The 27,762-nt window shown below is 35.0% G+C and overlaps 1 pseudogene; it reads right to left on the bottom strand.

Moving 5' to 3' along the window:
* Nucleotides 1-141: 141 nt before the first annotated feature.
* LOC139852372 (pleiotropic drug resistance protein 3-like) lies at nt 142-27,762 on the bottom strand (annotated as a pseudogene).

Raw genomic sequence — 27,762 nt, 5'->3', positions numbered from 1 at the left:
TACATAATTAAATACTCAACTTAATAATTGAAAAATGTTAGTTCGATGATACAAGTATCTCAATCATCATCTGTTAAAGAAATTCTTTTTTATCTGAAGAAAGCAACATTGAATGTAAAGTACAAGAGCCAATTGGTTTCATTATTGTATTTTTGGTTGAAGACGTTTTCTTTTGAAAAACGTTTTCATTTCTATATGAGTTTTCCTCTTTTTCGGAAAAAAAGTAGCGAAGATTTGTAGTGATTACTCGGGCCACCTTAACATTGAACTTTTGACTTCAAAGTTTGATGACTGATATATATGTTTGATGATCATACCATTATTCACGTTTTATCCTCTTGTAATCATTTGATATTTGAGGACATCCATGATCAGTTACCAGATGATACTGAGCTAAAGAAGGTGAAGTTGTGAACTTTCATTACTTTATTACTTACAATCTCGATTGGCGAAGCTCTTACCGATGTTTACAATAGTTTTTGGGTGCATTTTTACCTTCTTTGGAAGTTTAGATTGGCTATACAATATGCAAATAGAGCAGAAAACATGAATGGGTATAGTGCAAGAAGAACAAGTGCAAGTGGCAGTTGATCATGATGATACCCAAAGTAATCTATTAAGAAGGCTTCCACAGATTTAGTTTCTCCAAAAACCGTGATCTCCTTCTTAACGTCACCAAACAGTGACGTAAGCAACACATTAAGCGTCCATGAAGTAGGAGTCGCATAGTAGAGCCATATCCACCAATTCGGAATTTTCTGCAAGAAAACAAAATAATAAGCTTCACAAAACTCTTCAACACATGAATGCATTATGTTTTTTTGTTAAAAATCAATGTCAATGAGTATCCATCCATACTTAGAATTTAAAGTGAATCCTTTAGTAAATACATCAACCTTAGTAAAATGAATTCAGATTGTATTAACAATTAAAGACATGAATTTACTCTTTCCGTTACACTACGTTTTTGTATTCTTGGTAGTAACAACCCGTCCCACACTCTTTTGAGAAAAGATGTGTGAGCTCCTTTTAAACTTTTAGGGTAACTAATATTATTATCATGTTTTTTAGTTGAGGCCTGAAGATGTTGCTAGTCCATTGTTTTAGCTTTTGGGGGGCTTTTATGTCGCTGACATCAAATATCAACAAATTACCTAAGCATCTATGTAATGCAAACTATCTCTTCGTTTATAATTAACTATCTAAAAAATGAATCAGTTTATGCAAGACTGACGTTGAATTTTTAAATATACTTACACATATTTTAACCAAAAAAACTTCGTTCATAAGTTTGTATCCATAATCGCTATTACGGCTAATATTATTAAAAAAAAGGTAACACTAAGCTACGGCAATTTTGATCGATTTGACCGACTTTTGATCGATTTTAACCGAATTTTTGACTTTTGACTGACGTTGACCCAACCTTTCCCTCCTTTGACCTGACTTTTGACTGTTAACCGACTTATTAGATGCAGAGACGGGGTCGAAAAAGTTTGTTACCAAAATGCCGCAACAGCCATTGCAGCGGATGGAACGATTGCCGTTTGCAACCATGTTTGAAATTAACTATCTAAAAATTGAATCAGTTTAATTAAGAGTCAACTGGGACTTACCAATTTGGGAATTAAAAATCCACCAAACAAGTTCAAGATGGTGTAAAATCCAGACTGTAGAACGGCAGCTACCGGAAAGGTTGGTGTAATTGCAACAAGCAGCATACCCATCTAAGGAGAATGTGGCGGTTAAGAAGAATTAAAAATTGAATCACTTTTGCTGACTTCTTAAAACAAAATAAAGATGAAGAAGAATTAAAAATGGAGTTCATTCCTCCTGTTTTAATGTCTAATGGTCAAAAGAGAGTAGTTTTCTCAGCTGAGGAGGTTAAGAAGGGCGGTAGTGCATTTTCTCTTCAATTATATGGGTATTTTATTGGAACTTCTATGGACTATAGGGTTGTTAATGCCCATCTAAGGAGAATGTGGCGGAGGTTTGACCTTAAAGAAATCGTCAAAACAGCTGCAGGATTTTATTTATGCAAATTTAATAATGAAAAGGGTATGAAGGAGGTTCTTGAGAGTGGTCCATGGTTAGTTAATAATGTTCCTTTTTTCGTGAATCAGTGGGAACCTGGGGTTTGGCTTGAAAAAATTGAACCTGAAAAAGTTCCAATTTGGATTTGCATTCACAATATACCCATTGAATTATGGAGTGGCAGAAGTATAGGTAAACTTGTTAGTGGTATTGGTAGGCCTATATTGATGGACAAAGTTACTTCGGAGAGATGTTTAAGTAAAAGTGGAAGACTAGGCTTTGCTAGAGTTTTGACTGAAGTCAATGCAGCTGATGACCTTCCTAGCTTTGTCGAATTTTCCTATCCTGTGATTGGTTCTTTTCCAGCCAAAGTGGGTAAACTTGAGGTGACTTATCAATGGAAACCGCCTTTATGCACTCATTGCAAAGTGTTTGGGCACTCTTTTAATACTTGTAAAATTAGGCCTAAAACAGAAGATGAAGTATCTGCACAAGTGTTAAAAGACGCTTTGAAAATCAACAATGATGGTGAAACAGTTGATTTAAATAACCAGTGTGTTGACGATGGCTCTAAAGTTGTTGGTAAGAATGGAAGGATATTTCATAAGCTGAATTTTGATAATAATAAAAGTCAATGGCAGTCAATAGAAGCAAAAGGTATCAAGCAAAATGCAGTTAAGAATAATTATGGTATTAAAGACAATATTGCTGTGGAGGAAACAAATTGGAATGTGGAGACCCAGAAAAATCGAAATCATAATGTTTTAAGGAAAAGAGATAAAGGGAAGGGCATTGATGGTGAAGGTAATAATAAGACACATTCCAAAGATAGAATTGAAGCAAACAATCCTTTTTATGTATTAGTAGATGATGAGGGTAATGGTGATTGATGTTAGGTTTGATAATACTGCTCCGAAATCAGGGTATTCTACATCTTGTTAGTTTCTTACTTTATATCTAGTATAGGTCCTCGAGTTTCGCTCAAATTAGTGTTTCTCATGTTGTAATCCTCGTTGTATCATTTCCTTATCAATAAAATTATCTTGCTTTTCAAAAAAAAACAAGCAGCATACCCATATAAGTGTAGTACATCAATGTGGATAAAAATGCATAGAAGTAGCAGAGAACCTTGTAGGATGACCAATAATATCCTACCATAGGGTATGTGATACCGACGAATGTAAGTGACTGAACAAAGAGATAAGGGATCTCGATTGTCACCTACAAAATAAGCATTTCCATAGTATGATTTACGGTTCTCTTAAAAGGCTGCCGGCCTTTAACGAGCAACTAATAATGTTTAAAAAAAATAAAAATGTTTGTATACCTGTGCAAGAGCATAAGCTAACGATGCATACATCCCGGAAAACCTTTCTCGATAGACCACAGTTCGTTCCATGTAAATATATGGTACAACTGAAGAGCAGTTGTTTGTGCCATGAAAAAGTACAGCGCCAAACATTGAACCAAGAATATTGAATACACTCTGCTGATTTTGTCTGTCACGCAAAGAGATATTATTGATTAAATTAGATTATTATATATATAATATATAAGGTACGCATGATAAAATCAGATACTTACATTTTCTTCCCTTGGTCCCAGAAAAGTATCCCATAAACAAACGACATAAAGAGCATAAACAAGAAACGCATCAAGTTGTATGAAGGACTTCTCCAATATGACAAGTGTTGTTTCCACAAGCAGGCCTTGAACTGGCCCCACCCGTTTTGAGGGAAACGGGTCGGAAAATATAAATCCTTTGAACCGGGAGGCGGTTTGCTTAAAGCAGTTACCAGCTCTTTGTTCATTCTGATGTGATTGAAAAAATTGGAAGTATAGTAATCAGATAACATAAACGATAGCCAGATAGTGCAGCCGAATGTGACAGCAGTCAAATATAATTAACAGTTATGACAATTTGGGTCACCCAAATTTCAATTGAGACATAGGGAAACGGGTCAGATTGGGTCAAGGATCAAATGGGTTAGGTCGAAACGGATCGTGGGTCAAAACATGTCAGCTTTTTAATGGGTCAAAACGGGTTGGGTCGAGACCCATTCTAATTAACAGTTTTGACATTTAGGTCATCCAAATTTCAGTTCAGACGTAGCTGTACGTACTTGATATGTATAACGAGTCTTAATTGACTTAAAATAGATTGCGTAGAGTCTTTTGGAGCACATTCATTTTTCAAAGACATGATGCATCTTGTTATAGTGTGTATATATATATATATATATATATATATATATATATATATATATATATATATATATATATATATATATATATATATATATATATATATATATATATATATTTTTTTTTTTTTTTTACTTTTTAAATTTCATTTATTGAAGATAGATGAAGATTAAACAACTAACTTACCGATATAGAGATGAAGCATGATATATTTGTGCAAAATCGACTCCAAGTTGAGCTTCCATTGAAGATGAAGTAACCTCCAACATCCATGTTGCGGGATTATGGTTTTTTCTAATCTTTGGCACCCCAGATATGCTCTAAAATTCATGTGAATGTAAGATGTCATCATATTTGTTTCATCAATTTTGAACTAACATATATGAATTTTCCGTACAATAAGCATAAAACACACTCCGTATACGGTAATATGATTTTGTTAATGCCAGCCCGATGCATTCATGTGTTGTACAAAGCGGTTAATGTTGACTTTTACATGACAATTATAAAATACAAGTCTTTTTTGCACCTTATGACAACCTCAACTTACCTCAAAGTATTCAATGACTCTACTTGAATGGTGACCCACAGGCCCACAATAGATCATACGCCCTCCCGTTTTCAGTAGGATTAACTGCAAGGACACAAATTTTATTCCGGCAATAAATAACATATGCTTTTCGTTAAGTTCAAAACACAAAAAGTATTTAGTTATCTCTTTTTAACCTCATCAAAAGCCTCAAATATGTCAATGCTCGGTTGGTGAATAGTACACACAATTGTTCGTCCTGTATCAACAATATTCTTAACAGCCCGCATTACAGTAGCAGCTGATCTAGCATCCAGACCCGTTGTTGGTTCATCCATAAATATAATCGATGGATTAGACACAACCTCCACAGCAATCGTGAGCCGCTTACGCTGCTCCGTTGATAAACCGCTAACACCTGGAACCCCAACCAAGTTATCTTTAATCGTATAAAGCTCAACTGTCTCCAGTATTTCTTCTACGAATTTCTGCACGTGTCATCAAACATCAAATCGTGCAGTTACAAAAACCTACGAGCATATTAATTTATAAGTCTCTGTATAAAAATGGACCCTTATAAACATTAAATATTTCAGTACATATAATAAATATAATACTACTAAAGAGTTATCATTATAAATAGTAAAACAATTTATCATCTTTTTGAATCTCTCTCAATCAAAATGACTTCATAGATGTCATTTGTGTCAAAAGAAGACAGATTTTTTTATTGATGTTTGTACTGATAGCAAAACAAGTATATATAAACCGTTTTTTATTATTTTTGGGCTCTTCCAAAGTTTCAACCATGCTTGATGCCCTAACTGTACACCCTGAAATGTTTGTAAGCATTCCACATATATATATTACATACATATTTATTAAATTACATACATATTTAGTTTTTGAATCGATATCAGGATGAAGACGAAGCCAAGCAGAAAATACTACTGATTCTTCAACGGTAATTTGTGGGGTGTGTACATCGGTTTGCTCACAGTAAGCTGAAATCCGAGCAAACGTACGTTGGACTTTAGGATACCCCCCGATTTTAATCTCGCCTTCCACAACGCCACTAGTTTTTCTTCCTGCAAGAACGTCAAAAAGTGTCGTTTTTCCTGCACCGCTTACACCCATTAATGCTGACAGAACACCAGGTTTAAAAGCCCCTGTGATGTCACTAAGTAGTTGAAGCCTTTTTCCAGTAAACCCATGCTCTCTCATTTTCTGACATTAAATCAGCAGGAAAACACAAATTTTTTATTTTTATTTAATCAGAGATGTATATGTAGACATTAAACATTTAGGATTTATAACTTTTTAAACAATTACCCGCGATGGCTCGACATGGTAGTGTAGATCTTGAAAGGTAATTGTTAGTGGTACAAAAGGCAACACAATTTTTCCTTCATAAGGCTCCGAGACAGCAGTAATTTCACTAATGGTTGTTTTATGGTGCTTGAATTCTTCACTTTCACGCAGTTGGGACAATGTTTCCTTTGAAATAGTAGCATGAGTACCAGGAGCTGATGTGTTATGTTACATGACGAGTTGTTATTATTATTAAGATCAAAAATCAAGAAAATAAAAAAAATAAGATATCATCCTTATTTATTACTCATACTACTATGGAAATAAATATGAAGTTACCATTCAAGTAGCTCAGAGCCATGATGAAACCAATGTTAAATAGGAGTGCAAAACTGAACAAGGAACCAATCGATATCCAGAAATAGTGTTCGGTATAATCTAGTCCACGACTTTTAAGCGTTTGTTGCCCATCTGTTTGCAAAATTTAAGTGTAGGACTATTACCAAAACTAGGCAAGAAATATGTTCACTACAAATAGCCCAAAAAATTAACATAAAAGTAAAAAAGTTCTAACAATAAAGAGAATAATGTTTTTCTCATTGCCCATAAAGATTTTGATTTTGATTTGGTGCAAAGAGTAAAGTAATAATTTGTAAAAATGTTCAATTACATTAATATTCGTCCACATGTGCATCCTGATAGTTATCACCTCATCGAATCTGACTAGGTGTCGCCACGTCATCATCTTCTCTAATGAGGTGGTCATCGGAAAATTGGATGATGTGACGCTGGAAAATTGGATGACGTGGCGCCACCTTATCAGATTTGATGAGGTGGCATCTACGTGGCTACACACATGGACGAATATTTTCTATGCTCCATCTTAAAATTAAGACTCCTTTGCGAGCAACAGTAAATGTGGCATTCTCTGTTTCGGATAATTTGGTTTTTACATTATGTTTTTGAGCTATTTGTCCTTATTATAATGCAAACTCGCAAAGTCACGATAAAAGCTCATATGATATATTTTCAATTACCTCGTTCCATCTGGGAGAAAGAAATTCATTCACTGCAAGGCCTATTTCAGCGTATGAAAGAGGACAAACCCAATATCCCCATTTTAACCAAGCTGGCATTGAATCTGTAGTCAAACCAGTTCTGTTTACTTAGCTTAATCTTAAACTCTTTACAGGTCACTCTATATCATATACATATACATATAATTTTTATATAAATACAAGAAAATTACTGTGTGGTAGAATGAAGCCACCAAATGCCAACAATAAAAAAAGCGATAGACTGCCCGCTTTTGTAGAAGCAGCCATAGTTGAAAATAACGATCCAATGAAACGAAACAAGGATATTGACATGAAGTGCATCGCGAAAAATAGTAGTACCTGGCTGAAGAACCTAAAAATCATAACCCCCCAGTATATTCTTTATTTTTTTTCTTTTCAATTTCACTTGTTTAGTTAATCATTCAGAATTTAGGGTTATACTTGACACAAATATATGTGAATCGTTAAGTCACATCCTAAAAACATAGTTTCTTGATGATAAATTTGACTATACCCGACAATTGAGACCCATAGCTTGAAAATTGAGTCCATACAAAAGTTAAAAAATGGCTCAATTTAGAGCCATATGAAGCCTAACAAATATATATAAGTTCCAACGGGTCTTTACAACATTTTTTAGATATTATTATCTAGAGCTTTTACAAGTTTAAGAAACTTCGAGAAACAGGTCTAGACCCAACCTGACCTGACCCGTTTGACCCATCTGGAAAAACTGACTTGTTAAACCATGACCCGTTTTAACCTAAACCCGTCGAATCTCGACCCAACCCAACCCAACACGTTTGCCAGTATAAATTTTGACATTAGTCATTTGATAGTGTATAATATAATATACTGACCTCCCTGGTTCGGGGCTGTATCCAATAACGTAATAAGTGAGACAAGTCCAAATAACCGCTTCTAACAATGAAACGGGAATCTTAATAATTGATGCAGGAATTGCGTATGCCCAAGCCGGGTATAAATACATATCTCTTTGTTTGTAAAAAACTGGAAGCCGTGCAACTGTCATAGATAATTCTGGGAGCCCGTCAACTAGAAGAAGTAGCATTGCGAAAAAAAGTGAACCGAGATAATAATTTGCATCGAAGATATCGACGTTCAATCTAGTTCGCAAGAATACAGTCATTGTTATTAAAGCACCAACTGTAAGCTGCACATTAGTAAGTAACTAGTTAAGTATTATTTATTTATATTTATATTTATATTTATATTTATATTTATATTTATTTATATACATACTAACAGACAAAACACTATTTCACTATTCATATTTATCAATATATATAACTAGGAAGTGGCCGTTGGCCCACTTCGTTGGGCCAGAAAATTTGAGCCTACTAAATGATGTTTGTTTAAAAAAAAAAAAAAAAAAAAAAAAATTACTGTAGCGGGTACTGTTCATTCGTGCCGGCTGTTATATATATCGTAAATAATAGACAAAACACTATTTCACTATTCACCAATAGTAACCATGGTTGCAAAACACTATTTCACTATTCATCAATAGTAACCAGGGGTATTTTCGTCATTTCACCTTTTTTTTGTCCCCAACTATAAAATAAGCAACTTTCGGAAAAGAACCAACCCTTCAATGTTACCAAAAGATGTCAAAAAAAATTATTTTTTACAAAAAAATCAACTAACTTTTTTTCCCCCTTCTCTATTTTCTTCCTCAACGATAGACAAACACTATTTCACTATTCATATTTATTAATATATATAATAATAGACAAAACACTATTTCACTATTCACCAATAATAATCAGGGGTATTCTCGTCATTTCACCTTTTTTTTGGCAAAACACTATTTCACTATTCATCAATAGTAACCAGTGGTATTTTCGTCATTTCACCTTTTTTTTTTGTCCCCAACTATAAAATACGCAACTTTCGGAAAAGAATCAACCCTTCAATGTTACCAAAAGATGTCAAAAAAATTATTTTTTACAAAAAAATCAACTAACTTTTTTTTCTTTTCCCCTTCTCTCTTTTCTTCCTCAACGATAAAGGATGCAACTTTCATAACATAAACAACCCTTCAATGCTACCAAAAGATGTCGAAAAACATTTTTTTTTCAAAATAAAAAAAAAACAAAAAAAAACAACGAACGCTAAAAGAAGCAATTTTCACAAAAGGAACAACCCTTCAATGTTAGATGTCGAAAAAAAATTTTTTTTTTACAAAATAGATTAAGACTTTTTTTTTTAACTCGCATTCAAAATGGAACCCTCGGCGCGAAGCGAGGGCTCCACAACTAGTTAGACCCATTACAAAAAAAAAAGGTCTTTTTTTAACGACGACCTTTTCGACTGTCGTTAATGAGCATTAATGTGTTGTACAAAGCGGTTAACATTCGCTTCTACATGGCAGTTATTATAAAGTACAAGTGTTTCTTTGCACTTTAACGACAGCCCTAAGGGGGTGTTGCTAGAAAAATCCTAAAATAAAGTTAGTTTGAGATTTGTACCTGGGCTGATTTGAAGTAGACAAACGAATTTCGCTTCATAAGAAGAATCTCGCGGGACATGCAAGCACCAAAAAGATCCCATTGAGAAACAGAATACATACTGAATGAAATAGCAGTTTCGTGGCTCTGTAATCTCATAAACGGTTTCGAGATATCCATCATCTAAACCTTTTCCCAAATGAGATTCTTTAAATAGTACTGATAACGTTTTGACTGAAACGTAAGTATATGGTTGTTCATTTCGGAACCAATACTTTTCCTGATCTTTTCTTGAAACAACCTGTAAATTTAATCAATGTTTGTTTTAATAATCTATTTTGTAATAATAGCGCGAAAATGGTAACGAGATTACCTACCTCTTGAAGGAAGTCAGCTACACCTTTTCGCTCGGGGCACTTAAAACCAATAGCCTCAAAGTAATTTAAAACATGATCTCGCGGCCCATGATACACAGTCATCCCTTCTGCCATCAGAATGACATCATCAAAGAGATCAAACGTTTCTGGTGCAGGCTGAAGAAGTGAAATGAGTATAGAAGCATCTGTTACATGTGCCAACTGCTGAAGACACGTGATTATTTGATACGTTGTGGAGCTGTCTAATCCGTTTGATATTTCATCCATAAATAAAGCTTTTGTGGGACCAACAATCATCTCCCCTGCAAAAATTAAACCATAGATAAATGTCAAATTTAATATAAAAGTTCTAAGGTTTTCCCTCCGACCCCATACTCTACTGTACCAGCCCATTAGGGGTTGGTTACCGCCTTAAATTTAGAGGTTGGTTGGTTACCTGTAGTCAATCTTTTCTTTTGGCCACCGGATATTCCTCTTCTCATTGCATTCCCACATATTGTATCAGCGCACACATTAAGCCCCAGAATCTGGAACGTAATAAATAAATATCTTATGATACAAAATTATATATATATATATATATATATATATATATATATATATATATATATATATATATATATATGTGTGTGTGTGTGTGACATCAGCTAAAAGAAATACAGTACCTTCAAAATGTAGTTGGTCTGAATAGTTGTCTTTTGTCCTTCAATCGATATTCCCTGTGATACGTAAACATGGTTGATTATGTTGGGAAATTACGGTCTCACTAATTCTCACCACCCAGCCCAACAATAATAGTAAAGAAATAAGAACAATACACAACACAAGATTTAACGTGGAAACTCCAAAACAGGAGAAAAACCACCGGCCCCCAAAGAGAGAAAATACACTATATCACAAATTGTTACAATGATATAGACGACTCTCTTAAGCCAACTACACTCTTCAAAATATTTAACTAATACAACTCTCAAACAAGGGTAAGAAAGAAAGAAATAATCAAATACTTAAAGTGTATTGATTGGTGCAATTTGGAATGAAGACTTAACCCCTCTTATATAACCAAGTCACTCACCCCTCACATCTTCCTCCCACCAATGTGGGATAAACATATCTTCTACTAGCCAAAATAAACCAACAAATCTCCACCTTTTGGATAGAAGAAGATAACCATGCTTCCACATTGCTAGGATAACCGATGTAGACGCTTCCTCGACGACAACTTCAAGATCCTCATCTTTATGCCGTTGACATTATCTCCCAAGAGACAAAACTTGCATCTTCATCGAACATTGTCTAAACCGACAATCATTGTCATCACAGACAATCATAACTCTTAACAAGAATTATCATACTCCACCATTAAGAGTATAGCATTTAGAATATCACATTCCAAGCATTTCACCTCGGCACATGTTGTTGAACAACCAGCTGAAACTTTATGGTGCAACTTCCCTGTTTGGCTTTTCCGAAAGTCCCATCAGCTACAACATCAGTTTCCACCACACAACCTGCATAAATGCCAAACCAATGCCCATGTGTAATTGTGAAACCGCTAACGAACATCCCTTTCCACGGTGGCACGGACACACCATGAGGATGACGTGACTTCAGAGGAATTCGTCACTCTCCGTAACAACGGAGACAATGTTAGCGTCTTTGGAGCCATTTGCCGGATTAGCTCCACCTGGACAATTAACCCTTACATGCCCAGTCTTCCCGCACTTCCAGCATGTCAGATTCTTTCTAGAGTTTCTCTTCTGCCTATCCGAACACAACACTATCGCATCTCCTGATGACGAGACCCCGTTACCTTCCAGTCTTTTCTCCTCGGATAGGAGCTTGCTAGTAACGTCTTCAAACTTCAGAGTTTACTACCCATACATCAAAATAGGTTTCATGTGTTCATAAGACGATGATAAAGATAATATCAACCTCAAAGCTTTATCTTCATCATCCGTTTTAACTCCAATAGCCTCCAGTTCTGAAACAATACCGTTAAGAATACTTAGATGATCTGAAATCTTTGAACCCCCATCCATACACAGAGTATGAAATTGTTCTTTAAGACACAACCGATTTGAGATGCCCTTGCCCTGGTACAACTGCTCTAGTTTAACCCAAAGCTCCTTTGCCGTTGATAACCCGTGCACATTTGCAAGCACGTTCTTTGCAAGACACAAACGAATCGCACTTGCTGCCCTCAAATCCATATCATCCCATTCTTCTTCATCGAACTTACTGCTAGAATCACTGCCGGGAATAAAGGTGGGTTTACCTTTCAATGCCTTGTGTAACCCGGACTGAATCAACACATCCTTGACTTGAACCTGCCATAAGCCAAAATTGATCATCCCATCAAATTTATCAACATCAAACCTCATTGGACTGAACTTCGACATCGTATCCGTATCCTATAAACAACACTTTCTCTGATTTTGCTCACGTTTCAAATAGCCAAAAGATGTAGCAGGTAGCCAGGACCCTTTAAATCGGAAATCCACAACTAGGCCACTAACAAATCCAACTATTACTACGAATCAGAAAAAATATTGTCTAACCAGATACCCTATACGATCAATAGAACTCGTTTCTGATGTGGACGATCCACTCCCGTGGCAACCACAGAGCATACTCCGACTCCTATAACCGAGACCCCCGTCAAACCTGACGCTCTGATACCAGTTGTTGGGAAATTACGGTCTCACTAATTCCCACCACCCAGCCCAACAATAATAGTAAAGAAATAAGAACAATACACAACACAAGATTTAACGTGAAAACTCCAAAACAGGAGAAAAACCACCGGCCCCCAAAGAGAGAAAATACACTATATCACAAATTGTTACAATGATATAGACGACTCTCTTAAGCCAACTACACTCTCCAAAATATTTAACTAATACAACTCTCAAACAAGGGTAAGAAAGAAAGAAATAATCAAATACTTAAAGTGTATTGATTGGTGCAATTTGGAATGAAGACTTAGCCTCTCTTATATAACCAAGTCACTCACCCCTCACATCTTCCTCCCACCAATGTGGGATAAACATATCTTCTACTAGCCAAAATAAACCAACAGATTATACATCAGCAACTACAATAATGATGTATTATTACAAATGCATATAATCTAACGCAGTAAGCAATTGTAACTTATCGTTTTAATGAAATCGTCAAATATTAACATGTTACCACCTTCATATAAGTATCTATATCTGCATCTGGAATAATCCGGGCTTCTTTCTCCCTTCTGTTAACATCCATCATAGTCTCTGGATTAGAAGAAACCGATTATTAATCATTTAGTTCGTTCTCACGTTGTTTGTAGTGTTGAGAAACAAGATATGTAATTAGGCAGGTATGTATACCTGCACGGTTTCCAGTACCCTGACAACGTGCTGAGAAATCGAGGGTTTCCCTGACAGTCATCTCAGGAATATGCAAATCATTTTGGCTTATGTAGGCACATGTTTTCTGAGGTACAAATTCTGATAGTTTGTATCCGTTGTAAGTTACGTCACCACTAACCTATATGTTTCAATTCACATATAATCAAAGCTAGCTTGGTGCTCGATCGAGCGGTCATAAACAAGAGTATCAATCCTGCTTATTATATGATATGATATGATATTAAATGAGAATAATAATACAAGATTTAAACAACCTTGAACTTAGTTTTGGTAAGGTTTGCTGACAGTGCTTTCAACAACGCTGTCTTTCCACTACCCGGAGGCCCAAGAAGCAGAGTCATCCTGAAATATATTATTAATTAAAGTTGGTGATCGACCGATTCCAATTTCAGTTAAAATCTGTATCACTTGTGAAATGTCCCGTTCTTATTGATTAAAAACGTTCCATATTAATTGATTTCGTTGCGAGGTTTTGACCTCTATATGAGACGTTTTTCAAAGACTGCATTCATTTTTAAAACAAACCATAACCTTTATTTCATAAATAAAGGTTTAAAAAGCTTTACGTAGATTATCAAATAATGATAATCTAAAATATCCTGTTTACACACGACCATTACATAATGGTTTACAATACAAATATGTTACATCGAAATCAGTTTCTTGAATGCAGTTTTTACACAATATCATACAAACATGGACTCCAAATCTTGTCCTTATTTTAGTATGCAACAGCGGAAGCTCTTAATATTCACCTGAGAATAAACATGCTTTAAACGTCAACAAAAATGTTGGTGAGTTATAGGTTTAACCTATATATATCAAATCGTAACAATAGACCACAAGATTTCATATTTCAATACACATCCCATACATAGAGATAAAAATCATTCATATGGTGAACACCTGGTAACCGACAATAACAAGATGCATATATAAGAATATCCCCATCATTCCGGGACACCCTTCGGATATGATATAAATTTTGAAGTACTAAGGCATCCGGTACTTTGGATGGGGTTTGTTAGGCCCAATAGATCTATCTTTAGGATTCGCGTCAATTAGGGTGTCTGTTCCCTAATTCTTAGATTACCAGACTTAATAAAAACGGGCATATTCGATTTCGATAATTCAACCATAGAATGTAGTTTCACGTACTTGTGTCTATTTTGTAAATCATTTATAAAACCTGCATGTATTCTCATCCCAAAAATATTAGATTTTAAAAGTGGGACTATAACTCACTTTCACAGATTTTTACTTCGTCGGGAAGTAAGACTTGGCCACTGTTGATTCACGAACCTATAACAATATATACATATATATTAAAGTATGTTCAAAATATATTTACAACACTTTTAATATATTTTGATGTTTTAAGTTTATTAAGTCAGCTGTCCTCGTTAGTAACCTATAACTAGTTGTCCACAGTTAAATGTACAGAAATAAATCGATAAATATTATCTTGAATCAATCCACGACCCAGTGTATACGTATCTCAGTATTGATCACAACTCAAACTATATATATTTTGGAATCAACCTCAACCCTGTATAGCTAACTCCAACATTCACATATAGAGTGTCTATGGTTGTTCCGAAATATATATAGATGTGTCGACATGATAGGTCGAAACATTGTATACGTGTCTATGGTATCTCAAGATTACATAATATACAATACAAGTTGATTAAGTTATGGTTGGAATAGATTTGTTACCAATTTTCACGTAGCTAAAATGAGAAAAATTATCCAATTTTGTTTTATCCATAACTTCTTCATTTTAAATCCGTTTTGAGTGAATCAAATTGCTATGATTTCATATTGAACTCTATTTTATGAATCTAAACAGAAAAAGTATAGGTTTATAGTCGGAAAAATAAGTTACAAGTCGTTTTTGTAAAGGTAGTCATTTCAGTCGAAAGAACGACGTCTAGATGACCATTTTAGAAAACATACTTCCACTTTGAGTTTAACCATAATTTTTGGATATAGTTTCATGTTCATAATAAAAATCATTTTCTCAGAATAACAACTTTTAAATCAAAGTTTATCATAGTTTTTAATTAACTAACCCAAAACAGCCCGCGGTGTTACTACGACGGCGTAAATCCGGTTTTACGGTGTTTTTCGTGTTTCCAGGTTTTAAATCATTAAGTTAGCATATCATATAGATATAGAACATGTGTTTAGTTGATTTTAAAAGTCAAGTTAGAAAGATTAACTTTTGTTTGCGAACAAGTTTAGAATTAACTAAACTATGTTCTAGTGATTACAAGTTTAAACCTTCGAATAAGATAGATTTATATGTATGAATCGAATGATGTTATGAACATCATTACTACCTTAATTTCCTTGGATAAACCTACTGGAAAAGAGAAAAATGGATCTAGCTTCAATGGATCCTTGGATGGCTCGAAGTTCTTGAAGCAGAATCATGACACGAAAACAAGTTCAAGTAAGATCATCACTTGAAATAAGATTGTTATAGTTATAGAAATTGAACCAAAGTTTGAATATGATTATTACCTTGTATTAGAATGATAACCTACTGTAATAAACAAAGATTTCTTGAGGATGGATGATCACCTTACAAGATTGGAAGTGAGCTAGCAAACTTGAAAGTATTCTTGATTTTATGAAACTAGAACTTTTGGAATTTATGAAGAACACTTAGAACTTGAAGATAGAACTTGAGAGAGATCAATTAGATGAAGAAAATTGAAGAATGAAAGTGTTTGTAGGTGTTTTTGGTCGTTGGTGTATGGATTAGATATAAAGGATATGTAATTTTGTTTTCATGTAAATAAGTCATGAATGATTACTCATATTTTTGTAATTTTATGAGATATTTCATGCTAGTTGCCAAATGATGGTTCCCACATGTGTTAGGTGACTCGCATGGGCTGCTAAGAGCTGATCATTGGAGTGTATATACCAATAGTACATACATCTAAAAGCTGTGTATTGTACGAGTACGAATACGGGTGCATACGAGTAGAATTGTTGATGAAACTGAACGAGGATGTAATTGTAAGCATTTTTGTTAAGTAGAAGTATTTTGATAAGTGTATTGAAGTCTTTAAAAAGTGTATAAATACATATTAAAACACTACATGTATATACATTTTAACTGAGTCGTTAAGTCATCGTTAGTCGTTACATGTAAGTGTTGTTTTGAAACCTTTAGGTTAACGATCTTGTTAAATGTTGTTAACCCAATGTTTATAATATCAAATGAGATTTTAAATTATTATATTATCATGATATTATCATGTATGAATATCTCTTAATATGATATATATACATTAAATGTCTTTACAACGATAATCGTTACATATATGTCTCGTTTAAAAATCATTAAGTTAGTAGTCTTGTTTTTACATATGTAGTTCATTGTTAATATACTTTATGATATGTTTTCTTATCATAGTATCATGTTAACTATATATATATATATATATATATCCATATATATGTCATCATATAGTTTTTACAAGTTTTAACGTTCGTGAATCACCGATCAACTTGGGTGGTCAATTGTCTATATGAAACATATTTCAATTAATCAAGTCTTAACAAGTTTGATTGCTTAACATGTTGGAAACATTTAATCATGTAAATATCAATCTCAATTAATATATTTAAACATGGAAAAGTTCGGGTCACTACAGTACCTACCCGTTAAATAAATTTCGTCCCGAAATTTTAAGCTGTTGAAGGTGTTGACGAATCTTCTGGAAATAGATGCGGGTATTTCTTCTTCATCTGATCTTCATGCTCCCAGGTGAACTCGGGTCCTCTACGAGCATTCCATCGAACCTTAACAATTGGTATCTTGTTTTGCTTAAGTCTTTTAACCTCACGATCCATTATTTCGACGGGTTCTTCGATGAATTGAAGTTTTTCGTTGATTTGGATTTCATCTAACGGAATAGTGAGATCTTCTTTAGGAAAACATTTCTTTAAATTCGAGACGTGGAAAGTGTTATGTACAGCCGCGAGTTGTTGAGGTAACTCTAGTCGGTAAGCTACTGATCCGACACGATCAATAATCTTGAATGGTCCAATATACCTTGGATTTAATTTCCCTCGTTTACCAAATCGAACAACGCCTTTTCAAGGTGCAACTTTAAGCATGACCATCTCTCCAATTTCAAATTCTATATCTTTTCTTTTAATGTCAGCGTAGCTCTTTTGTCGACTTTGGGCGGTTTTCAACCGTTGTTGAATTTGGATGATCTTCTCGGTAGTTTCTTGTATAATCTCCGGACCCGTAATCTGTCTATCCCCCACTTCACTCCAACAAATCGGAGACCTGCACTTTCTACCATAAAGTGCTTCAAACGGCGCCATCTCAATGCTTGAATGGTAGCTGTTGTTGTAGGAAAATTCTGCTAACGGTAGATGTCGATCCCAACTGTTTCCGAAATCAATAACACATGCTCGTAGCATGTCTTCAAGCGTTTGTATCGTCCTTTCGCTCTGCCCATCAGTTTGTGGATGATAGGCAGTACTCATGTCTAGACGAGTTCCTAATGCTTGCTGTAATGTCTGCCAGAATCTTGAAATAAATCTGCCATCCCTATCAGAGATAATAGAGATTGGTATTCCATGTCTGGAGACGACTTCCTTCAAATACAGTCGTGCTAACTTCTCCATCTTGTCATCTTCTCTTATTGGTAGGAAGTGTGCTGATTTGGTGAGACGATCAACTATTACCCAAATAGTATCAAAACCACTTGCAGTCCTTGGCAATTTAGTGATGAAATCCATGGTAATGTTTTCCCATTTCCATTCCGGGATTTCGGGTTGTTGAAGTAGACCTGATGGTTTCTGATGCTCAGCTTTGACCTTAGAACACGTCAAACATTCTCCTACATATTTAGCAACATCGGCTTTCATACCCGGCCACCAAAAATGTTTCTTGAGATCCTTGTACATCTTCCCCGTTCCAGGATGTATTGAGTATCTGGTTTTATGAGCTTCTCTAAGTACCATTTCTCTCATATCTCCAAATTTTGGTACCCAAATCCTTTCAGCCCTATACCGGGTTCCGTCTTCCCGAATATTAAGATGCTTCTCCGATCCTTTGGGTATTTCATCCTTTAAATTTCCCTCTTTTAAAACTCCTTGTTGCGCCTCCTTTATTTGAGTAGTAATGTTATTATGAATCATTATATTCATAGATTTTACTCGAATGGGTTCTCTGTCCTTCCTGCTCAAGGCATCGGCTACCACATTTGCCTTCCCCGGGTGGTAACGAATCTCAAAGTCGTAATCATTCAATAATTCAATCCACCTACGCTGCCTCATATTCAGTTGTTTCTGATTAAATATGTGTTGAAGACTTTTGTGGTCGGTATATATAATACTTTTGACCCCATATAAGTAGTGCCTCCAAGTCTTTAATGCAAAAACAACCGCGCCTAATTCCAAATCATGCGTCGTATAATTTTGTTCGTGAATCTTCAATTGTCTAGACGCATAAGCAATCACCTTCGTTCGTTGCATTAATACACAACCGAGACCTTGCTTTGATGCATCACAATAAATCACAAAATCATCATTCCCTTCAGGCAATGACAATATAGGTGCCGTAGTTAGCTTTTTCTTCAATAACTGAAACGCTTTCTCTTGTTCATCATTCCATTCAAATTTCTTCCCTTTATGCGTTAATGCAGTCAAGGGTTTTGCTATTCTGGAAAAGTCTTGGATGAACCTTCTGTAGTAACCAGCTAGTCCTAAAAACTGGCGTATGTGTTTCGGAGTTTTCGGGGTTTCCCACTTTTCAACAGTTTCTATCTTTGCCGGATCCACCTTAATACCTTCTTTGTTCACTATGTGACCGAGGAATTGAACTTCTTCCAACCAAAATGCACACTTTGAAAACTTAGCGTACAATTCTTCCTTCCTCAATACTTCTAACACCTTTCTCAAATGTTCACCGTGTTCTTGGTCATTCTTTGAGTAAATAAGTATGTCATCAATGAAAACAATGACAAACTTGTTAAGGTATGGTCCACACACTCGGTTCATAAGGTCCATGAACACAGCTGGTGCATTAGTTAAACCAAACGGCATGACCATAAACTCGTAATGACCGTAACGTGTTCTGAAAGCAGTCTTTGGAATATCATCTTCTTTCACCCGCATTTGATGATACCCGGAACGTAAGTCAATCTTTGAATAAACAGACGAGCCTTGTAGTTGATCAAATAAGTCGTCGATTCTCGGTAGTGGGTAGCGGTTCTTGATGGTAAGTTTGTTCAACTCTCGGTAGTTGATACACAACCTGAATGTACCATCTTTCTTCTTGACAAACAAAACAGGAGCTCCCCACGGTGATGTGCTTGGTCGAATGAAACCACGCTCTAAAAGTTCTTGTAATTGGCTTTGCAGTTCTTTCATCTCGCTGGGTGCGAGTCTGTAAGGAGCACGAGCTATTGGTGCAGCTCCTGGTACAAGATCTATTTGAAATTCAACGGATCGATGTGGGGGTAATCCCGGTAATTCTTTTGGAAATACATCGGGAAATTCTTTTGCAATGGGAACATCATTGATGCTTTTTTCTTCAGTTTGTACTTTCTCGACGTGTGCTAGAACAGCATAGCAACCTTTTCTTATTAGTTTTTGTGCCTTCAAATTACTAATAAGATGTAGCTTCGTGTTGCCCTTTTCTCCGTACACCATTAAGGGTTTTCCTTTTTCTCGTATAATGCGAATTGCATTTTTGTAGCAAACGATCTCCGCTTTCACTTCTTTCAACCAGTCCATACCGATTATCACATCAAAACTCCCTAACTCTACTGGTATCAAATCAATCTTAAATGTTTCGCTAACCAGTTTAATTTCTCGATTCCGACATATATTATCTGCTGAAATTAATTTACCATTTGCTAATTCGAGTAAAAATTTACTATCCAAAGGCGTCAATGGACAACTTAATTTAGCACAAAAATCTCTACTCATATAGCTTCTATCCGCACCCGAATCAAATAAAACGTAAGCAGATTTATTGTCAATAAGAAACGTACCCGTAACAAGCTCCGGGTCTTCCTGTGCCTCTACCGCATTAATATTGAAAACTCTTCCACGGCCTTGTCCATTCGTGTTCTCCTGGTTCGGGCAATTTCTAATAATGTGGCCTGGTTTTCCACATTTATAACAAACTACATTGGCATAACTTGCTCCGACACTACTTGCTCCGCCATTACTCGTTCCGACACCATTTGTTCCTTTCGTTCTATTAACCCCTGGTCCGTAGACCTCACATTTCGCCGCGCTATGACCATTTCTTTTACACTTGTTGCAAAATTTGGTGCAGAACCCCGAGTGATTCCTTTCACACCTTTGGCATACTTGCTTCTGATTGTTGTTGTTGTTGCGGTTATTATTGTTGTTGGGATGATTGTTGTAGTTGCTGTTGTTGTTGTTGTTGTTGTTGGGCCGTTTGTTGTAGTTGCGATTGATGTTGCGATTGTTGGGATAATTGTTGCGATTATTGTTGTAATTGCTGTTGTTGTTGTATTGGTGATTCTTATCACCGTTTTCCTCCCACTTTCTTTTGACTTGCTTCACATTGGCCTCTTCAGCAGTCTGTTCTTTAATTCTTTCTTCAATCTGGTTCACTAGTTTATGAGCCATTCTACATGCCTGTTGTATGGAGGCGGGCTCGTGTGAACTTATATCTTCTTGGATTCTTTCCGGTAATCCTTTCACAAACGCGTCGATCTTCTCTTCCTCATCTTCGAATGCTCCCGGACACAATAGGCACAATTCTGTGAATCGTCTTTCGTACGTGGTAATATCAAATCCTTGGGTTCGTAACCCTCTAAGTTCTGTCTTGAGCTTATTGACCTCGGTTCTGGGACGGTACTTCTCGTTCATCAAGTGCTTGAATGCTGACCACGGTAGTGCGTACGCATCATCTTGTCCCACTTGCTCTAGATAGGTATTCCACCATGTTAACGCAGAACCTGTGAAGGTATGCGTAGCGTACTTCACTTTGTCCTCTTCAGTACACTTACTTATGGCAAACACCGATTCAACCTTCTCGGTCCACCGTTTCAATCCGATCGGTCCTTCGGTTCCATCAAATTCCAAAGGTTTGCAGGCAGTGAATTCTTTGTAGGTGCATCCTACACGATTTCCTGTACTGCTAGATCCAAGGTTATTGTTGGTATGTAGCGCAGCCTGTACTGCGGCTATGTTTGAAGCTAGAAAAGTACGGAATTCCTCTTCATTCATATTCACGGTGTGTCGAGTAGTCGGTGCCATTTCCTTCAAAATAGTTAAATGGAACAAGTTAATCATACAAAATATTAAGAGTAGTTAATAGTATTTCGTAGCATAATATGAACTCATTTATAAAAGCTTTTTCTTTATATTAGCGTTTTATAAGTTTAAATTCGGGTAGTACCTACCCGTTAAGTTCATACTTAGTAGCTAATATACAATTCAACTACTACAATTCTATATGAAAAACTGATTGTAATAATATTTCGCGTTCAAACTTTTATACAATATTTTACAAACTTACAATACCGCTTATTTTACATAAAGCATGAAATATAGCACACAATAACTTTGATACAAGATAGTTGTGAAGACAATTCTAGCTAGTACACAAGTCGTTCAGCAAAGGCAATAAAGACACGTAATTCATACGTCCAGAAACAAGTCATGCATTCTGGTTTTACTAGGAGTACTTCCCATCCTTGGTCTTGTGCAACATAACCGTTATGGCCGTTGATAAGACAGCGTGTTGTAACGTCATCAAAGGGACGAGGGTTACGTAATGTCCAACAGTCCCGTAATAATCTAAAAACCTCATTTCTTACCCCAATTACCGACTCCGTCACTTGTGGAAACGTTTTGTTTAATAGTTGTAGCCCGATGTTCTTGTTCTCACTTTGGTGAGAAGCGAACATTACTAATCCGTAAGCATAACATGCTTCTTTATGTTGCATGTTAGCCGCTTTTTCTAAATCATGAAGTCCAATATTCGGATATATTGAGTCAAAATAATATCTTAACCCGTTGCGTAAAATAGCATTTGGGTTCCCCGCAATATATGCGTCAAAGTAAACACATCGTAACTTATGGGTTTCCCAATGTGATATCCCCCATCTTTCAAACGAAAGTCTCTTATAAACCAAGACATTCTTGGAACGTTCTTCGAATGTCTTACAAACTGATCTCGCCTTAAATAGTTGTGCCGAAGAATTCTGGCCGACTCTAGACAAGATTTCATCAATCATGTCTCCGGGTAGGTCTCTTAAAATATTGGGTTGTCTATCCATTTTGTGTTTTTAAACTGTAAAATAGACAAGAGTTAGTTTCATAAAAAAATACTTATTAATACAAGCAATTTTTACATATATCATAAAGCATAAGAACACTATATTACATATATTACACCACACGAATACAACTATCTTATTCCGACTCGCTCGTTTCTTCTTCTTCGGTTTTGGTTCGTTTTGCCAAGTTTCTAGGGATATACGATGTTCCCCTAATACGAGCCGTCGTTGTCCACATTGGTTTAGAAAAACCTGGTGGTTTAGAGGTTCCCGGGTCATTGTTACAACTTAAGGACTTCGGGGGTTGACGATACATATAAAGTTCATCGGGGTTGGAATTAGATTTCTCTATTTTTATGCCCTTTCCCTTATTATTTTCTTTTGCCTTTTTAAATTCAGTTGGGGTAATTTCTATAACATCATCGGAATTCTCGTCGGAATCCGATTCATCGGAGAATTGGTAATCCTCCCAATATTTTGCTTCCTTGGCGGAAACACCATTGACCATAATTAACTTTGGTCGGTTGGTTGAGGATTTTCTTTTACTTAACCGTTTTATTATTTCCCCCACCGGTTCTATTTCTTCATCCGGTTCCGATTCTTCTTCCGGTTCCGATTCTTCTTCCGGTTCCGACTCTTCTTCCGGTTCCTCTTCGGGAACTTGTGAATCAGTCCACAAATCATTCCAATTTACATTTGACTCTTCATTATTATTAGGTGAGTCAATGGGACTTGTTCTAGAGGTAGACATCTATCACATAATATCAAACACGTTAAGAGATTAATATATCACATAATATTCATATGTTAAAAATATATAGTTTCCAACAAAAATGTTAAGCAATCATTTTTAAAGAAAACACGGTCGAAGTCCAGACTCACTAATGCATCCTAACAAACTCGATAAGACACACTAATGCAAATTTTCTGGTTCTCTAAGACCAACGCTCGGATACCAACTGAAATGTCCCGTTCTTATTGATTAAAAACGTTCCATATTAATTGATTTCGTTGCGAGGTTTTGACATCTATATGAGACGTTTTTCAAAGACTGCATTCATTTTTAAAACAAACCATAACCTTTATTTCATAAATAAAGGTTTAAAAAGCTTTACGTAGATTATCAAATAATGATAATCTAAAATATCCTGTTTACACACGACCATTACATAATGGTTTACAATACAAATATGTTACATCGAAATCAGTTTCTTGAATGCAGTTTTTACACAATATCATACAAACATGGACTCCAAATCTTGTCCTTATTTTAGTATGCAACAGCGGAAGCTCTTAATATTCACCTGAGAATAAACATGCTTTAAACGTCAACAAAAATGTTGGTGAGTTATAGGTTTAACCTATATATATCAAATCGTAACAATAGACCACAAGATTTCATATTTCAATACACATCCCATACATAGAGATAAAAATCATTCATATGGTGAACACCTGGTAACCGACAATAACAAGATGCATATATAAGAATATCCCCATCATTCCGGGACACCCTTCGGATATGATATAAATTTCGAAGTACTAAAGCATCCGGTACTTTGGATGGGGTTTGTTAGGCCCAATAGATCTATCTTTAGGATTCGCGTCAATTAGGGTGTCTGTTCCCTAATTCTTAGATTACCAGACTTAATAAAAAGGGGCATATTCGATTTCGATAATTCAACCATAGAATGTAGTTTCACGTACTTGTGTCTATTTTGTAAATCATTTATAAAACCTGCATGTATTCTCATCCCAAAAATATTAGATTTTAAAAGTGGGACTATAACTCACTTTCACAGATTTTTACTTCGTCGGGAAGTAAGACTTGGCCACTGTTGATTCACGAACCTATAACAATATATACATATATATTAAAGTATGTTCAAAATATATTTACAACACTTTTAATATATTTTGATGTTTTAAGTTTATTAAGTCAGCTGTCCTCGTTAGTAACCTATAACTAGTTGTCCACAGTTAGATGTACAGAAATAAATCGATAAATATTATCTTGAATCAATCCACGACCCAGTGTATACGTATCTCAGTATTGATCACAACTCAAACTATATATATTTTGGAATCAACCTCAACCCTGTATAGCTAACTCCAACATTCACATATAGAGTGTCTATGGTTGTTCCGAAATATATATAGATGTGTCGACATGATAGGTCGAAACATTGTATACGTGTCTATGGTATCTCAAGATTACATAATATACAATACAAGTTGATTAAGTTATGGTTGGAATAGATTTGTTACCAATTTTCACGTAGCTAAAATGAGAAAAATTATCCAATTTTGTTTTATCCATAACTTCTTCATTTTAAATCCGTTTTGAGTGAATCAAATTGCTATGATTTCATATTGAACTCTATTTTATGAATCTAAATAGAAAAAGTATAGGTTTATAGTCGGAAAAATAAGTTACAAGTCGTTTTTGTAAAGGTAGTCATTTCAGTCGAAAGAACGACGTCTAGATGACCATTTTAGAAAACATACTTCCACTTTGAGTTTAACCATAATTTTTGGATATAGTTTCATGTTCATAATAAAAATCATTTTCTCAGAATAACAACTTTTAAATCAAAGTTTATCATAGTTTTTAATTAACTAACCCAAAACAGCCCGCGGTGTTACTACGACGGCGTAAATCCGGTTTTACGGTGTTTTTCGTGTTTCCAGGTTTTAAATCATTAAGTTAGCATATCATATAGATATATAACATGTGTTTAGTTGATTTTAAAAGTCAAGTTAGAAGGATTAACTTTTGTTTGCGAACAAGTTTAGAATTAACTAAACTATGTTCTAGTGATTACAAGTTTAAACCTTCGAATAAGATAGCTTTATATGTATGAATCGAATGATGTTATGAACATCATTACTACCTTAATTTCCTTGGATAAACCTACTGGAAAAGAGAAAAATGGATCTAGCTTCAATGGATCCTTGGATGGCTCGAAGTTCTTGAAGCAGAATCATGACACGAAAACAAGTTCAAGTAAGATCATCACTTGAAATAAGATTGTTATAGTTATAGAAATTGAACCAAAGTTTGAATATGATTATTACCTTGTATTAGAATGATAACCTACTGTAAGAAACAAAGATTTCTTGAGGTTGGATGATCACCTTACAAGATTGGAAGTGAGCTAGCAAACTTGAAAGTATTCTTGATTTTATGAAACTAGAACTTTTGGAATTTATGAAGAACACTTAGAATTTGAAGATAGAACTTGAGAGAGATCAATTAGATGAAGAAAATTGAAGAATGAAAGTGTTTGTAGGTGTTTTTGGTCGTTGGTGTATGGATTAGATATAAAGGATATGTAATTTTGTTTTCATGTAAATAAGTCATGAATGATTACTCATATTTTTGTAATTTTATGAGATATTTCATGCTAGTTGCCAAATGATGGTTCTCACATGTGTTAGGTGACTCACATGGGCTGCTAAGAGCTGATCATTGGAGTGTATATACCAATAGTACATACATCTAAAAGCTGTGTATTGTACGAGTACGAATACCGGTGCATACGAGTAGAATTGTTGATGAAACTGAACGAGGATGTAATTGTAAGCATTTTTGTTAAGTAGAAGTATTTTGATAAGTGTATTGAAGTCTTTCAAAATTGTATAAATACATATTAAAACACTACATGTATATACATTTTAACTGAGTCGTTAAGTCATCGTTAGTCGTTACATGTAAGTGTTGTTTTGAAACCTTTAGGTTAACGATCTTGTTAAATGTTGTTAACCCAATGTTTATAATATCAAATGAGATTTTAAATTATTATATTATCATGATATTATCATGTATGAATATCTCTTAATATGATATATATACATTAAATGTCTTTACAACGATAATCGTTACATATATGTCTCGTTTAAAAATCATTAAGTTAGTAGTCTTGTTTTTACATATGTAGTTCATTGTTAATATACTTTATGATATGTTTTCTTATCATAGTATCATGTTAACTATATATATATATATCCATATATATGTCATCATATAGTTTTTACAAGTTTTAACGTTCGTGAATCACCGATCAACTTGGGTGGTCAATTGTCTATATGAAACATATTTCAATTAATCAAGTCTTAACAAGTTTGATTGCTTAACATGTTGGAAACATTTAATCATGTAAATATCAATCTCAATTAATATATTTAAACATGGAAAAGTTCGGGTCACTACAACTTGTACTTGTTTCAGATCCTCGGATCTTGTTAAATTTAAATTTCCGTTTTTCGCCAAAAAAAAAAAAAAAAGACTGCAATATCAGATAGATTGTATGTTAGCATATATTCATACCTTCCTGGCTTAATGACACCAGTGACATTTTTTATGACGGTTATCTTTTCCCGTTTCGACTTCAACCCAGGTATTATAACAATGTCCTGTTGAAGAAGACAGATCATCAGATTTGACCAATTGACCAACTACGATAGCTAAATGACGAAATCGGTTCAGATATATACTAGCAAACTTTTTAAAGCATTCCATAGATTAGGGAGGGGCTTGCCATGAACAACTTCACATTCAGCTTCTACGCATAGATCTTTATATCGCACCTCTACTGAAGGCAACTTAACGCCAACTCTAACAAAACCGATAAATAAATTAATTAAAGATTAATTAACTTGCATCTTTACTTAATCTAAAAAGTTTGTTATTGAGGTAACCTTACTTATGTGTTCGTTGTCTAAGTTTCTGCAACAGCTGAAGATTGTCATGTTCAACATGTTTTATGAGCTTGTCGATAAACATGTGTCGCTCTGAAGGAAGAAGTTTAGTGACATCAATTACTTTCTTTCCATTTTCATCATCGAACAATGATGACCTCAAACGTTCGAATGTTGGCAATCTTTCAATTGCCGACCACTGTTGAACATCGTTTTCTTCTGTTTCATCATCAGGCAGATTGTTGACGTCCGAGTTAGATCGTAGATGTTGATGAAAATATGATCTTGAACTCCTTATTTCCGGCTGCAGCTCAATTCTGATTGATTCTATATCTTCAGAACCAACTACTTGAGCCAT

This window comes from Rutidosis leptorrhynchoides, chromosome 6 (assembly GCF_046630445.1).
Source record: "Rutidosis leptorrhynchoides isolate AG116_Rl617_1_P2 chromosome 6, CSIRO_AGI_Rlap_v1, whole genome shotgun sequence".
In the NCBI taxonomy this organism is placed as follows: Eukaryota; Viridiplantae; Streptophyta; class Magnoliopsida; order Asterales; family Asteraceae; genus Rutidosis; species Rutidosis leptorrhynchoides.
This window is presented reverse-complemented; position numbering and strand designations above follow the sequence as displayed.